Source organism: Streptopelia decaocto (genome assembly GCF_964273445.1).
Source record: "Streptopelia decaocto genome assembly, chromosome: 8".
NCBI lineage: Eukaryota > Metazoa > Chordata > Aves > Columbiformes > Columbidae > Streptopelia > Streptopelia decaocto.
The window spans coordinates 21,488,998-21,501,319 of record NC_138662.1 but is presented as its reverse complement, the minus strand read 5'-3'; positions in this window follow the sequence as shown (position 1 = coordinate 21,501,319).

Genomic DNA, 12,322 nt, shown 5'->3' with positions numbered 1-12,322 from the left:
ACTGGAGGGAGGGATGCTCTGCCATCCCACAGCCCCTCCCAACCCTAAATGGTGGGACAAATCCCAAACTTTTTATGGCTTTTAGTAATTTCTTGGGTAAAACCACTAATGCTCGTGCAGCACATGGTGTGATCTCCCTTGGTGCCCCCGCCGGGGGAACAGGGACAGCGGGAGCTGCTCTGGGGTCTTGGCTGTGCCTCCACTGGCGGATTTTAACTCTGATCATGGAACTTGTATTGGTTCGAGCTCCATCTCGGCTGGCTTCCCCTCATCCAATTACACACGATATGTAACTTGTACCATGTAAAATTACCTCTATGTCCTCCCCAGACTTAACTAACCAGTAATGAATCCTAATTTTATTGTACTTTGGGCCATAAAAGTGTGTTGTATCTTGCCATGAAATATCTTTATAAGCTTCAGCAGCTGTTCCATGTCCTCTCATTTGCTCTATTTTATTTCATTTCAGCAGCGATCTGTACAGAACGGGCAGGCAGAGGAGGCAGCACAAAGCTGCATTATCTTTCACCGGGAAATATTTCTTAACTAATAATTTGATTCCTGCTAGAATTGTAAAGCAATAACAGAAATTAAACCAGAAACCTGATTAATTAGTGGCTAAATGGCCACATGTCCAGCACGATGCTGGGAACCCCCACAACTGGGCATTTTGGTCTATATGGGCTCCGCAGCCCCTGCTCCTTCTCTACATGTGCCTTAAAAGCATCCGCAGGGCTTTCCTTCCCTTTCCCTGAGTTCCTGCAGAGAATGTCTCCTCTGCTCATTTAAAACCATCTTCCCAAACTCAAATTTCTAGATTTATATGTAAATGCACTGTCGATCAATTAAAAGATAAACCCAACTTTTGTGGGGGAATATAGAAGGAATAAGCTCAATAAAATGTAATTCTCATATCCCAGTCTTTGTATACAATGATCAGAAAGGCATTCATCAGATTATGGTTTTTATCCTCCAATAATAATTTTGTGCTTTGTGATCATTTTTTTCTCTAATTTGTAGCTATAGAATATTTTTATATCAGAAGTTAAGCTCTGCATAGGGGATCTGTTTCGATCAAAGAGACAGACTTATGAATCACACTGGGAAATGCAGCCCAGGGTGACCCTTGTGTGACAAATATTGTCATCAACGCGCTGATTTCTGTCTGTGTTTCATAGGAAACTCCTGCGTGGGCAGGTCTGTGGGGCTGAGGCGAGCGGCTGCTGCAGGGGAGGGGGGGTATTATGATAATAGGTATTAATAATTATGATAATAGGTATTATTTATTAGTACTGATGGTTATTGTTTGTCCAGGCAGCACCAAGTCCATAATGAAGCTGGTTCGTCTCCAGACCTGTGGTTGCCGGTGGGGCTGGGACCCTTGGCTGCTCCCCAAACCCCCATGGCCAGAGACACCCAGGAGCCCTGCGCGGGTAAGTCTGACTCAGGGCTGAGCCCGTAGCTGCGTCATTTCAGTTATAGAACCCTGGAATCCCAGGTTGGAAGGGACCTCCAGGATTGCCTGGTCCAACGTTCCTTGGCACAAGCCCGGTCTAGACAAGCTGGCCCAGCGCCCTGTCCAGCTGAGTGAAAAGTGTCCGGTGCTGAGGTTCTTCCAGTGGCTGGCTGTCTCATCAGGAGACATTTCCGTACCCATCGCCCCTTGTCTTTCCCACGTGGCTCCTTGCACAAAGGGCATCTCCAGCTGCTTTGTAACCACCTTCAACTGCTGAACGTGGTGCTGAGGTCTCCCCTGAGCCGCCTTTTCTCAAGGCTGAACAAGCCCGGTTCTCTCAGCCTTTCCTCGTATTTTGGGGGACGTGGCGTGTTTAAAAGAGGCCGCGAAGCAGCGAGGTACCGGCGCTCGGCGGTAACACGGGCAGTGAACCGTGAACAGCTGGATGCGGCCGCTGTGTCTCTTACCATAAACCAACGTTTGATCCCATATCTTACCATAATTCTCATATATGATGGGCTCTGAACATGGAGACAGAGGGCTTCATTTACAGTTATTAGGATGCCTGTAGCCAGTAAATTGCCTCCGCATCTCAGGGATGTTGTTGGAAATCATAATTGGAAACACTGGAAATCATAATTAAAAAAATTCTGTATCTCATCACAGTATAATCACACAAGCTACTTCTCCTTCTGATGAACAGTCCTACAGGCAAGTAAACTTTTCATTATTCTTGAACTTCACGTGTGCCACACGTTTCAGAACTAAACTTGGGCTGGGAGGTGCCTGTACAGCCTAATCCTGGCTTTGGTAAGCACCAGGGAGATTTAATACCATAGCACGAGGGCTCGCTTGGGCCGCACAGAGCAGCAGCATTTGAATGAAGACGCCCAGGTTGACCTCCATTAGGGAGCCAACATAGTTTTAAAAATAATATAGGTGTAAGCATCTTCTGTACTTAAAACATGATGCTGGCTCTGCAGATAATTAGCAGAGCCGGAAAACAGAGTGTGCGAGTGTGCTGGGGGGCGGCTGCGCCCCGGCGTGGGAACGGGTGAGCAGGGTGCGGGTGCCGCTGTGCCTGCTCACGTGGGAAATCAGCGCAGAGGGAGAGACAGTGTATACATTAAAAACGAGCAGCAGCAGCAAAGAAAGGCCGGTAAGGCAGCATTTCCCGGGGGGACAGCGAAGAAAAGGGGAGCTCGTTTGGCCAGTACTCAGTGTAGACGTGCTTAGAGACGTCTCTCATATACACGTTTAGATTTGTGAGAGTTTTGCTGGGGAATTTGTAAGAGGCTGTCGGTGAGTTGCCATGGCAACGTGTGTGCCGCACGCTGCATGGCTGCCGGCCGAGCAGCCGCCTTCCGCCGAACAGACGCGCTCCCGTCCTCCCCTTGGTTTGCAGGGCTGCACATCTTTGGTGGTTCTGCCTCTCGCCCTGTGAGGGCTCCGGGTGGTTCCTGCCCCCGCTGCGGGACCCTCCGGACCCCCCACCCCTGAACGAGTAACCGTGACCTGGGACAGGGGATCTGCGTGCAGGGCTGCAATAGCGCTCATTTTATCAACCCTAATGGTGGGATTTGGGGGAAACCAAAGGATTATATGGGCTTTTTCTCTCGCTTCTTTGAATTGGGGCGCAGAGGTGCTGTGCTTTCCCGTGCGGGTGCACAACCACCTCCGCTCCCCGAACCTGCTGCTGGCCAGATGTGGGGGCGAGGGCCACATGTGCTGTGTCCCGCCGCAGCACCTGCAGATGTTCCTCTTGCATTCTAAGGTGTTGGGTGCAGGTTTTCCATCCCCACTCTTGATTCTTATTTCCATTTTCTGAAAAGTCCACTTCAGCCATTTATTTTAATGCAGCAAAAGCTGATAAATTTTCATTTTAAATTTGGTTTTATCTACTTCAAAAGGAATTTTTTAGTACTTTAAGTTGTGCAGTTTGTGGAAGCTGTAAATAATTTTTTATGCTGGTCTTTAAAAACAGGTTTTTGCTTTGTTTTTTTTCTATTCAAATCACCACATATCTTGTGTTGGTGTGCAACAAAACCCCAAAATTCTAGTTTTGAAAAGCTTTTTTGGAACTTAATAAAACCACATACATCAAAAGGCTACGTACAGATGGTGGTTCATTTGCTTTACTTTTATTCCATATCAATCAAACCCGACAAAGTCCCCTGGGTATCAGGAACACAGCGTGTCCAACTGTACGGACACATTTTCAATTATGCAATGGCTATTGATCAAAACTCAGTAATCTGTATCTCAGAAGATATTACGAGCTCAATCTGAAGATCAATCAATTTTCTTAATTGCTTGCTGCAGCAAAAGGGTTCAAACTATGAATGTTGGACTAAACCCAGTAAGTTCCAGACCTGAGTCACAACTGGTTTTAACTCTGGAGCATCTGGGAGGGCCCTGGAGCTGCTGGTTCCTGTTCAGTTGTTTAGGTCCACATGTCCCAGGCGTTGCAGGAGGGCCGTGCTGCAGGATGGGGTTGTTGGCCCTGTTCATCACGTGAGGCTTCTGGCCCTGCCGGTGGCATCTGGGGGATAACACCATCAAAAATGGGTGTTGGAGATGTCTCTTTGTAGAAGAGAAATCGTCCGTGTTCTGGGAAGGTGCACATCGTTGGTCCTTGAGCATCAGAAGGGTTTCAGAAAGGGCCTCTTTGGTCACTGGATGGGTTTTTGGGCAGCCGGAGCAGACAGACGTGGACTTCTCCAAAACCCCCTGGTGCTGGTGCCCATGGACCCCCCAGTCCCACCCAGGGCCTCCCGCTCTGGTTTTGTCCCCGGCAGCTTTCTCTGGTGTTTGCACCAGGCAGGAGGAGGCTGAGCTGTGGCTGCTCCGCGCGGGGGCCCGACGCCTCCCGCTGGGCACACCCATAGGAGCTGCGCGTCCCAGCGCCGCGTGTCGCACCCGGGCTGCGCTCCCTCCCCTGCCCAGCCTCGGTGTGCAGCTCATTGGCATTCCCAGCGACGGCGGCGGCAAAACTTCCATTTATCACGAGTCGTGCCTCTAATGAAATATCCATTTCCCAAATCAGCTGCTCAAATTTCCTGTCACTTGAATGGCTTGATGTAGCATTGCAAGCGTTGCTTTTGAGCGCTAACAACCGCGGAGTGCTAATGCGCCGAGGACAGGCTCTGAGCCTCCAAAAGCTGAGTTTGTTTCCCAAAACAAAGTATACGACTGGCAGGAAGACGTTTTCTAACGTCTGTGGTGTCACATCCATGGCTGTGCTTCTGTGTTGGACTGCCCTGCTGTAATTTTTGCTTAAATGAGCTGTAAGTGTGGAAAGGGCAGGGTCGGTGCTGTTGAGGAGAGGCGTCTGTTGCTTTTTCCTGCCCGTTCCGCTGATGTTAACCTGCTCTTCCTCTGCTCGTTCCTGCCCTCAGGTGTCCCCTCTGCCTGCTGTCTCCTGCGCTACCAAAGACCCTTCTCATGAGCAAAGAGCAGCCTTAACGAGCTTATTTAATGGCTTTGCAGAGCTGTTGCATGGGCAGCGTGCTCGTCAAACCCATGAATGGCGTGTCACCCTCTCACTGCTGAAACCTGAGATTTGCAGGGTTGTGTGTAAAACGTGGGGTGTTAAACCAACACTGGTCTTGGCGGTCAGTTTAGTTACACTTGAGCTGATATTAAGATGGTTTGTAAGGGCAATGTGGGTTCACAGTGAGGATGCGAAGGGGGAGCAAGGCAGGCCCGGCAAGCTGCGGGAACCAAAAGTCATTTAAGGTGCATTCACTTTGGGGAAAACAGCAGAGATACTTGTAAAAGCTGATTTTTACATGATGGAGGAGGAGAGGAAGAACAGGAGGCTTTACCTTGAAGAGATACATGAGAGAAACGCAAGGAACCACCATGCAACATGTTTCCTGGGGGTTCCTAGCAGGGATAACTTCACTAAGAATGTGAAAAAATACTAAGTATGGTGTGAAGAAGGGCAAAAATTAAAGACATTTTTCTATGAGGTCATATTCTGTGCTCTAAAAATAAATAATTTACTGTTTGTGATTTATGTTGTTAATTTAAATTACGTTTTTCTGGAGGCTGCAGTGGATCGTGGTGTCTGCAGTGCCCAGGGCTGCGCTGTGTGCTCAGAGCAGACGGTCCCGGCCCCTGTGTTCTGTGATTCAGGTTTCGAATTGGATCATTCACCTCTGGCTCCGTGGTTCTCTCTGTATTCACGGTCCGTGCTCGCGGTGCCTTCCGTGCGCCAGGAAGATGTTCTGGGCTTTATCCTTATGAATGACCACATTATTCATTTGGAACACACGGATTGCCAACAAGTACTCATGCAAGCAGCAAGCAAAACCTCGCAGCAAACAATGTGACACTAATCTGTTGTTTGTGCTAAAATACAGAAAGGAAATTACGGCTTGGCTGTCACGAAGCTCATAAAGGGAAAAAAAGAAAAATGCCACCGAAAAAGAATAAGCTGCTAAAGAAATTTCCATTATCAGTTTGTTTCATGCCTTGTAGCTCCAGCTGCAAACAATCCCTTTCATAAATACACCCTCAAGATAAATGGCAGCGCAGTTCTGGTGCATCAGCAAGATAAACCCACAGGACTTCTCCGGCTGGGGAGGGAGGATCTGCCGAGGGTTCTGCTTCGTTTTCTTACATCTCATCACCATCTTGGGGGAGAAAATGAATATGTATCGTCTGTTATCTTGTCATTTTTGAGCCAAACATCTTAAAATACATTTTCTGTGAAATAACCCTGGGGATTTCAAGACCAGAATAAATTATTAGAGTAATTTGAGCTTGGAGTCCCTGTACTTGATTTAAACATGGCACAAGCTCTTCCTAATGTAGGAGTCTTGCTTTTGCTTAGTAACCAAAGGAAAAAAAGGGGAAAAAACCCAATGAAACCCAAACTGTACTTAGCTCGGGTGCTTCTGCCACACCAGGCAAGTACCTAAAGTGCACAAAGCTGATGAGAGCATTTAGTGCCGCTCTGGAGGGCTTGGGCTGCAGGTGGAGCTGTGCTGGGCAGATCAGGTGTCCCGTGCCCTGTGGGATCTCAGCGCTCACCCTCTGTTCAATGATTTGTGTTGAAGTTTGCTGACGCTTTGTCTGGTTGATGTTTTCCCAGGCTCAGTAACAACTTCACGAGAAGGTGTCTCTGGAGTGCCCAGGGAGAGGCAGCAGATGCCCCTGCCTGGCCAAGGACCCCCTGGATCTACAGCAAGTGGTGCTGGGTGCAGCGCTGTGCGGGAGAGCAGCCGTGCGGCAGAGCAACCGTGCAGCAGAGCAACCGTGCAGCAGAGCCTGTGCATCACTGTGAGCAGAGCAACCGTGCAGCAGTGCCTGTGCAGCCCCCATGCAGCAGAGCAACCGTGCAGCAGTGCCTGTGCATCACTGCAAGCAGAGCAACTGTGCAGCAGTGCCTGTGCACCGCCTTGCAGCAGAGCAACCGTTGCAGCAGAGCCCATGCATCGCCACAAGCAGAGCAACCGTGCAGCAGTGCCTGTGCATTGCCTTGCAGCAGAGCAACCGTGCAGCAGTGCCTGTGCATCGCCTTGCAGCAGAGCAACCGTGCTTGTGCTGCCAGCACCATGCAGCAGAGCCCATGCAGCACCACACAGCGCCATGCAGCAGAGCAGCCTGGGCTGTGCAGCACCGTGCAGAAGAGCAGCAGAGCCTGTGCATCATCACACAGCAGAACAGCATGGACTGTGCAGCACCATGCAGCAGAGCAACTGTGCTTGTGCAGTCGAGCGCATGCAGCAGAGCCCATGCAGCAGCCCGGTGTGAGCAGCGCCGTCCCCAGCCTGTCCTGCCCGGCAGAACCCCAGGTCCTGCATCCTTTGGCCAGACGCTCGTCCCGGCCGACACTGGCTGTGTGCTTGACAGCTCCTGTGAACGCGGCATCACTGTTCGGCTTTAACACCATCACCATTCTGCCCCCGGAGTCGCTTCACTGTGGAATGGCTTCATGCTATTCAAGTGAAAGGAAATGGATGGCTTGTCCCGGTGGACAGTATAAATTCCGTGCAGCGGTATAAATCAGCCCCACGAGCATCAGGTCGGTAGCCCTGGCAGCCTGTGCCCTGTCCTGCCCGCTCTGCCCACAGCCGCTCCACGGCAGCCCGGGGACACCGGGCACCGAGCTGGTGGCCCAGCCAGGGTGACACCGAAATGTGCTGCATGTCAGTGGTGCAAGGGGTTAGTGTGGGAACCGTGTTACCCTCGTAACCGTAAAACCCCATTTTGAAGAGGTGAGTTCTTCACCACCACATCGTGTCTCATTGCTGACAGACAGTTTCCAAGCTGAAAGCACTTAATGAGATAATTTGCAGTGGGCTTTAATGAGCTTCAGCCGTTTGTCGGCTCAGTCCCAGCACCACAGGCCTGGCTCCCTGCAGACACTTTCACAGGTAGAATTTGGTCCTAAAAACTGGGTGTTTTTTTTAAAAGCACTGCAGCCTCAATCATGTCATATTCTCAGTGAAACACTCAGAGAGCAAATGTAGAGTCCTGGGGAGAAAAATGTTACTCCTAATTTCCACATAATGGAGCTGCAGCATAAAAATGCCCTGGCTGAGTAATTGTGAAAGTAGAGCCAAAAATAAAACCCCGAATCTTTTTCCCCAAGAGAATTTCAGTCTCCCATATCCATAGCAAGAGGAAAAGTTTCATTTCCATCAACAGAAAAGGATGCCAGCTCAGATTTGCACAGATTGTCGTGCTGCTCGGGTGCAGCAGCTGCAGTTCCCGGGTGCAGCAGCTGCAGTTCCCGGGTGCAGCAGCTGCAGTTCCTGGGTGCAGCAGGTTGGCGTGACATGGGGAGATCTGAAAAAAACATTTGCTTTGTCCTTACTGATGTGCATGTTTAGTATCATTTTAGGTAGAAATCACAGGTTTATTAAAGGATTTATTTCCTTTTCTTCCAGCGGCAGCGAAAGAGCTGGATCTTAGAGCAGAGCCCTTGCTGCAGAGCAGCCCGGCCGGGCTGGGATCCTGCGACAGGGACCGGTTCAGCAGTCCTGGTACGTTACTGGCCCTGGGTTGGGACGGCTCTGTGCATGGCAGATGTTTAAAGGCATATAAATGATATATGGCAAGAGATACTAATGGTACGGGGTCCTTTGTATAGAATCTATATGTGGCATTTGAGCAGACTGTTTGGAGGGGCGTTGCCAAGGCAAGTGGTGCCCCGCAGGCTCGGCCAGACTGGAGGAAGATCAGAACTGCAAACACTGTCATTTCCCTGGTTGCGATGCAGGAAATGCCATTTAAACGTGGGAACAAACCTTGTCCTGTGCGGGGCTGTGGGAGGAGAAGCTGAGATGAGACTCAACGTGTTCTGTGATTGTGCCCGAGTGGCTGATGTTTGTGGATCTCCCCAGTAGCAAAGGAAACCGTCTCTTAACAGCTACTACGTTTTAGTCACAAACCATTTTCAGCTGAGATTTGCAGAGCAAAGGTCTTACAGTAGTGGCTGATGTTCAGATTTATTTTGAAAAAAAATACTTGTTTCTAGAAAAGTTGTTGGGTTTAGAGGTGGCTGCGATGGCCAGGAACAAAGGATCGATGTTTTGTGTACGCAGGTTGCCGTGTTTAGGAACAGATCAAATGAGTCTCAGAGCCGGCGCTGTGTGTTGGGCAGGGGGCGTGGGGTGTTTGCTGGAGCGGGGGCGGGGCTGGGGCTGCAGAGGAGCTCAGACCCGTGACCCCGCTCCCCCCGGCACCCTCCGCACCCCGTCAGCTGAGAATGGCTGTTCGGAGTCATTCAGTGCATTGGAAATCTTTGATCTGTTCCTCCAGACTGGCGGGGAAATTTGTCTCAAACCTGGAGGCTATCCGAAATCAATAATATCATCAGCTTCACCCGCATTCACAAAGATAATATTTCCATAATGTCGCCTGATTTCGAGGGGAAGAAGAAAGGCTGTGCAGTAGAAAAAGTCATAAAAAGCATTGTAGTGAAGCAGCATTAACTGTTAGAAAACTTTTCCAAGACCATTAATTGAACTTTGTTACAAGATTTAAATGAGATATTGAAAATCAAACGCTGGGGCCTGGCTTTAATTGCCTGTTCTCCGATAGAGCATAATCTCAGGGACGCAGTTTCTATTTTCATCTGTAAAGAAGGACCCAGCAGCCCCGGAGAACCGGTGTCCCCTGTTTGCTGCTCCCGACACCCACATGGCGTTGAGAGTCATTTCTCTTTGTGTTCTCCGCCGAGCTCCCGTGCGCCAGGGCGCGTTGGGAGCGTTTGTTGTCGGTAGTTAAATCCTGTTCTGTGGGGCTGCTAAAAGCAAATCTTAATAGAAATATCGCTAGGAGTGTCTCAGAACTGTTGCTCATGCTGCTCCGGTTCAGCACCGGCTCCTCCCAGCAGCGCCCAGTCCTCCCCGTGGGCTTGGGCTCAGAAGAGCCCAGAATAGGGCTCAAAAAGTAAAGCTGAGCCTCGGTTCTGGGCTGATTTGACCCATCTCCGAGTTAAGGATAGTGAGGTTTTACTGTGTAACAGGCCTTTTATCAGCAAAACAACTTCCTTCTGCGTATGTTGTCTCCCACTGGTAACAGCAGATGCGTGTTTGTAGATACACCGTAGATACGATGTTTGAAGCAACTGAAACTCTACTTTTATATTGTGAAATAGCAGCAGGAAAGGGGCAAACACAACCTTAACTTCTTTTATTATTATTATTAATATTATTATTATTTAATAATGAGTGTTAGTGTTTGACAAGAGGTGGGGAAGGATCTTTCTTGTGTGCACCCCCAGGCACTGTGTTCCGGGTGCTGTTTGTCCCGTGGTTTGGTCAGGGCTGCCCACGGGTCCTTAAACCACTGGCCTTTAATACTGCACGTAGATAAAGTGGTCCCTCAGTCATTGTTTCTGTTTTAAATTTTCATAAAGTGCTGAATATTTGATGCAGACGAAGCCGGTCCTCACTGCGCTTCCCGTGCCTATGGGCAAATGGCTTGTTTGGGGGTCCTGGGGATGCTTGTAGCTCTGCATGAGTGTTCATTTGAAAAGAAATGCACCTGCAAATGCACTTAATCCTGTTTTTTAAGTGTTGTAGAAGAAACTCACAGTATTGGGAACAAGTGGTTCATGGTAGAGAAGGTTTAATGCCACTCAGTAGAAGTGAATTTTTGATGGTGCAACAGTCTGATAATGGCCGTAATGTCTCACTTAACGGACAAGTAAACAACTCGGGAGAAATTAAAATAATTCAGTGTATTAATACTGAGGTTGAGCAGTAAACAGGACACACACTCATGAAAAACAGAGCGATTCGGGTCCTTTGGAGGGGCGCGCAGCCGTTTCCCTCTGGCAGCACCGCGCCAGGAAGGGCCGGTGCGATCTCCATCTGTTTGCTCTTCCCGGCAAAGCTGGTTCCACACCACGGCCGTGCCCATCGCCCTCGCGTGTTGGCGTCACCCATTGCCCGAGAACAGGCGGCTGCGAGTCCCGGTGGGTACCGAGGCCCCAAAACACCCTGGGGAGACGGGCTCTCCGTTTGTGGGGCAAATGCACCGTTTCCCACTGACTCCTCACAATCCACTGTCCTGGTGTGAATCACACCCATGCAGAATGGGGACATCTGACCCAAACTTAAACACAGAAGCCCCAGCGGGATGCGAACAGTGAACTGGGAGGTGAAGCGCTGCGCGTGTTGGAAAGGGCAGCTGCACAGATGGCGGGAGGGGCAAAACGGGTCCGAATCTGACAGTTTGGACATCTGTGGTATTAGGGATATTTACACCTGGTGAATGCTTAAAGAGAGCGCTGTGGTGATAGATCTATGTCCTTAACAGCTGATCCCTTTTCTTTTCTTTTTGGTGGGAGGATGTGTTTACAGAGAACTGCCAAACCTGAATCGCGTGGCACTGGAGAGCTGCAGCTTCCCTTCCAAGGGGGTTAAAACACTTCCTAGTAGTTTGGGGATTTCTTGGGATTTTTTGAGATGCCGAATGTTATTTATTTTTACTGGCATTGCTGTTTCATCACACTACATTTGAATATAGAGAGCGGAAAAGCTGTTGCACAGGCTGGTGAAGGTTCAAAATGCGACGGTTCCTGGGGCCTGGGAGCGTGCGAGGGTTGATGTGTGTGCGCAGAAGTGCCGGCGCCTGTGCCTGCGCCCCCGTTTTGGGGCGCTGTTGTGGGGACACGGGGTCCCCGCCAGCACCAGCCTCTGGAGATGGTTTGTTCGCGGGGCGGGGGCTGATCCCTCGCTGGATCCTGCAGGTCGCGCTTCAGGGAACGATATAAAGTTCTAATTCTCTTGCCGCCATCCGCTGTCAGTAACTGTGAATAATTAGGGTGATCCAGCGCATTGCTGTACATCAAAGGCTGTCAGATGAGGGTCGGTTTGCAGAGTTTGTTCTTTTAAAAGCTCTGTATCCTATCTGTCCACGTGAAACAGCCTGGAACGTACCTACCCCTGCAGGAGCCTTGGAGTGACCAAAATAATCCGGTCACGGCAAAAGATTTTACTGTGAAATTGCATTAGATCCGCGAAGGATCAGCATGTTTATCGGCGGCTGCGTGTTATCTCTTCCTCTGTACAGCCGAACCCCAGGAGCTGCGAACCGTTCTCTCTCAGGCTTTAGTGGCCTCTGGGCATTGGCTGCACTGAGAACGGGGAACAAAGGAGAACCCCAGACAGCAGGCGGAGGGCGACCTGCGCTCAGCCCAGCGCTGCGCACAGACCCGGTCGCGCTTTTCTTCTCATTAATTAAGTGCTTGTCTGAATACTAATCCCTATTCATTACTTACCAATATGGCCATAATCTTAACTCCTGGGTCTGGAAGATGAAAATGCCCAGGAAGCAGCCTGAACCACTGCGGATGCAAGTGGGACCTGCGTTCCTTTGTAAGTGTAATATGATTGAAAG